Source organism: Zingiber officinale, chromosome 7A, assembly GCF_018446385.1.
Source record: "Zingiber officinale cultivar Zhangliang chromosome 7A, Zo_v1.1, whole genome shotgun sequence".
In the NCBI taxonomy this organism is placed as follows: domain Eukaryota; kingdom Viridiplantae; phylum Streptophyta; class Magnoliopsida; order Zingiberales; family Zingiberaceae; genus Zingiber; species Zingiber officinale.
Window position 1 is genome coordinate 136,881,735 of NC_055998.1, and position 5,022 is coordinate 136,886,756.

Below are 5,022 nucleotides of genomic sequence, written 5' to 3' on the forward strand. Positions count from 1 at the left end.
GGCATAATGCATGTGGTCAGGACTCGATATAGATATAGTCCTGGACCCTGAGGGAGAATGACCTAAAGTCAGTCATTGTATTCCTCTCAAAAAAAAATACATATAGATAGCATATACTATAATATGGGAGTAGGGCTCGTCAAATGGCAGATCCCTACCAGGGTAGCACAAAAATGTGCATGCAGTTCTCCTAAGTCTTAAACTATCATATAATAAGGTGGGGGAAAAGTGAAAATCCTTTTCACCAACTCTGGTGGAGTAGGTCATATCATCTATCTTTTCTAAGTTGTTATAGAACTGAGCACACAAATCGAGATTTATTGCATGACTACAGTAAACCAATTTATCTAACTGGTAGTACTCAATAATCTGTGTGATAGGGGTGCATTATTGAGTAAAAAAGGTTCTACTTAAGTACCTAGATTTCAGGGCATGCATGCTGTAAGAAGGACAATATAAACTGCTCAATAGGAAATCTAGCATAAGTAGATGGAGTATTGCTAGGTCTAGGGGTAACATGTTTTTTTCCTAATTTTATAATATAATTTGACAAGAAAAATACATAAGAACTAAAGATTGACAAGATAAACTAAGTTGAGGTTATACCTAGGAGGCATTTTGAGGTGTTGGAGATGAAAATGTTGAGAAATCGTGGCTGGAAGGCGCCTTGTTGTGTCCGAGATCGCGAACAAAAGATGTTCTATTCGCTGGAAAAATACTGCTTAAAGGCATCTTCAAGCTTAATAGAAGGTGCCTTCCATAGGTTATGGAGGGTGGCTGAAGGCGCCTTCCACTGCTTAGGTGGGATTTTTCCGACCTCTCCTGAGGGTGCCTCCGATGGTGTCGGAGGCGCTTTTGAGATTTTTTTAAAAATTTTAAATTTTAAGTTTAAATTTTAATTTTTAATTTTAATTTTAATTTGAGTTCAATTTAAATTTTTTAATTTTAATGTTTAATTTTAATTTTAAGTTGAGTTAAATTTTAAATTTAATTTTAAGTTTTAAGTTTAGTGTTTAATTTTAAATTTTAGTTTTAATTTAAATTTTAAGTTTAATTTTAATTTTAGTTTGAGTTAAATTTTTAAATTTAATTTTTAGTTTTTAGTTTTAAGTTTAATGTTTAATTTTAATTTTAAATTTTTTAGTTTAAATTTTAATTTTAATTTAAGTTAAAATTTTAAATTTAATATTTTAGTTTGAGTTAAATTTTTAAATTTATTTTTTTATTTTAAGTTTAATGTTTAATTTTAAGTTTAATGTTTAATGTTTAATTTTAAGTTTAATTTTAGATTCCTTAGTCGTCTCACCCATTTTCAATCAGAGAATCCTATAATTTTGTGAGATGAGTTAAGTTTAATTTCAGGATTTGGTTTAACTTTGTGTTAGATTCAGGTTTAGCTTTGAGTTCAACAAACAAACATTCTTTGGATGTGGTGAGTCACCTGAACATCATTAGAATAATCATGCCATCGAGGTTTTCCAAATAGTCATATCCACTGAACTTAGTACAAAACCTTAGTCTAACTAGTTAAGATCCGTAAGGGGTAGCTTCAGATAGTTCCATTAAATCAAAAGCACTAGGTGAAAGTCATATCTTCCTGGACATACATAGATATAGTTTTTTAACCTACTACCATCCAAAACTTCACCAGTACTTTTGTCAAGTTAAACTGTTGTCCCTATTTTAGCTAGTCCTAATTACCCTGTCAGGTAAGTTATTATTTTAGAGGTGCAACTAATTTTGAGTCTCCCCCTGAATTATTGAGCTTGATGTTCAAGTTTTGGATTTGTGTCGATTACTTTTGTAATTATAGTGGACTTGATGATAATAAAATTTGTTTGATTTTATTCTATTTTTAATGTTAGAATTTAGTTTTGCAAATTTATTTTAGTTTGAATTTAATGTTTTAGTTGGATTTGAATTTATGTAGTGTATCTCATTTTTAGGTCTATAATATTGGTTGATTCCTACTTGTGTGGTTAGGCACGCTTGTGGAACCCAAGCTTTAGTTTGAGTCTTATTTTATTTAACTAATGATATAAAAGATTTGTTGGTTGAGCTGGACTTGCATCTGAGTCCGGACTTGTTGTACACAGCTCTTTGTGACCCAAGTATTATATTGAGATACTTGGATCTAGTTGTGAATTTTTGTAGTAATTCTTTTAGTTCAATTATTTCATTTTTCAGTCTGAGATTATCCTGCTCAAGTTTTGCAACTTGAGTTGGAACTTCAGCTTCAATTGGTTCAATTATTGAACTTGATTTTAATTGTTCATTAAGTTTGTTATTTTCTTCTGTTGGTTCATTTATGTAATTTTTAGAGTTAGTTAATTTCTTATTTAAACATGCAATAATTTTGAAAAATCTTTTGCTTAAAGTAAAGTGTACCTCATCGAAACCTTCGGAAACGAGTGCGGACTTATGGCTCGATTCGAGTTCGGACCCATCTTTCGATTCTGATTCGTAAGCCATCAACGCGAGGTAGTTGGTGTGCTTCGGTTCTCCACCGTCTGATTCATCGCCGGACAATTCGCCCCACGTCTCTTTGAGGGCCTTCTTTTTCTTCAGATTCAGCAGTCAGTCTTGTAATGCCCCTTCTTGTTATATCCGAAGCAGGTCACATTCTTGCTGTTGGAATTTGAGAAGGAGTTGATCTTTTGCAGGTCCTTATTGCTGAAATTCTTCTTTCTCCTAGTGAACATCTTTCTTACCAGGTTCACCAGGTATTCTTCATCCTCTGACTCTTGGTCAGACTCAATTTCAGGTTCAAGTTTGGTTCTGGACTGTTCTTTTGATATCCCTACAATAAGAGCAATACCCTTCTCGGTTTTGGTATTAGTATATTTGTGTAGCTCTAATTCACAAAATAACTCATCTAATTTAAATTTAAACAAGTTCCTCGAAATCTTATAGGCATCCACGATGGATGGCCACAGTGTATTTCAAGGAAACACATTTAGAATATACCTTATTAAGTCGCGGTTCTCCATCTGGTGACCAATGATGTGAAGTCCATTGAGGATGTCTTTTATCCTCGTGTGCAGTTGACTTGCAGATTCTTCTTCCTGTAATTTTATGTTAAATAATTTATTTACATAAATATCCCTTTTTGTTACCTTCGCATCGTTGGTTCCCTCGTATAATTCGATAAGTTTATTCCACAGCTCCTTCACATTTTCGTGTGGGCCGACACGGTTCAATTCTTCCTTCATTAGCCCACACTGAATTATGTTGAGAGTCTTGAAGTCGATCTGAGCCTTTTTCTTCATTTTCGAATTCCAATGTTCCAAGTTTATTAGAATTCCGGCGTTGCCGATGAGAGCTTTGTAGCCTCTGGTGAAGCTAAACCACTGGTCGAAGTTAGTCTTCAAATATACCTCCATCCGCTTCTTCTAGTACGAGAAGTCGTCACCGTTGAATATGGGAGGACGAACGGTGTTGTACCCTTCAAGTTGTGTCATTTGAGTGTTAAAAAGATAAACTCAAGAAGGTACCAAGACTTGGTTCTGGATTAGCAGAGTTTAAGATATAAATATAAAAATATAGAAAACTTTGAGAGGTGTTGCACCAATCTCAAATTAAAATCGAACGAAATAAAAAAAAATATCTGAACATATAAAGTTTTACCAATTCAAATAGAATGCAAAAAATAAGGAAATCTAAAAATGATTCCCCCGGCTTGATTGATGGTTACACCAATTTAGAGCAAAAACTCTCTCTGTTACCACTTGTTGGATCAATTGTATGTGAGAGGGGGGTGAATCACGTGGTTTTCAAAAACTTATCTTTTTAGTTTTAAAATAAAAGTACGAATGCAGCGAAAAACTAAAAAGAACGAGAACACAAGAAAACACGATCAATTTTACTTGGTTCAGAGCCTTCGGCGACTCCTATTCCAAGACTCAGGTCCCGCGGACCTATCGATAGGTAATTCACTAAAGATCTCTTCTGGTACTCCCAGAACAGGGAATCAAATATAGAGAATAATTCAGATAAATGTAACATGCTACACTTTCGGTTTGCAGAATGTAAGTACAACAGTAAAGTTTGTTACCGACACCTTGAGTTTGAATGTAGAAGTGTTCATGCGTCAATGCCAGTCTACCGACCACGATCGAAAGTCCTCAGAACAGTCATCGGGTGCAGTAGCTTTGTAGCAGAGTCGTAGCAGAAGCTTGGAGCAGTCAGAAGCTTAAATGAACGCGCAGTAGCTCGTATATCAGTTGTGTACCAATGCCTTCTTGAGACAGTCTTATAAAAGGCATGGAAGGCGCCTCCAATGAAGCAAATTCGATCCCAAACAGCCCGACACTTATCCATTACTTCGGCTAAAGTTTATCTTGCGGAAGGCGCCTCCCATAGCCATGGAAGACACCTTCTATGAATAGTACGAAGGCGCCTTCACTACTTGAAGGCGTCTTCGGACATTGTTCATCCTAATGCAACTTTTTCCCTTTTGTTCTGTAAAACAACGTTAGTCTAAATAACCTGTAAAACAAGTATTATAATAAATAATAATTTAATAATAAAGAGTCATAATTAGTTCCTGTCCTCCCAGGACCAAGAACTAGTCAAGGTCTCAGCTTAGGGATCCCAAATTGATCTAAATTGGACCGATGTCTACTGTCCCTTCAACCGGGACACATCCTCACTTGGTCACTCTCCTCCAGTAACTTACCTTAACTTACCAGTTTGTCAGACATCTGGTCAGCCCGTCGACCTACCTCGATTTCATGTCAGCTATCCGGTCGTTCCATTGACCTAGCTGGACTTCTTGCTAGATACCCGGTCAGCCTGTCGATTTATCTGATCTTCATATCAGCTATCCGGTCGACCCATCGACTTAACTAAATTTCTTACCAGACATCCGATCAGCTCGTCGACCTATCTAGACTTCGTATCAGCTATCCGGTCGACCCATCGACTTATCTGGACTTCGCACTGCACACTTAATCATGTGGTTAGATCACAACAGAACATAACTTAATTTACTTGTCATTCATTAAAACCTGAGTTAGACCA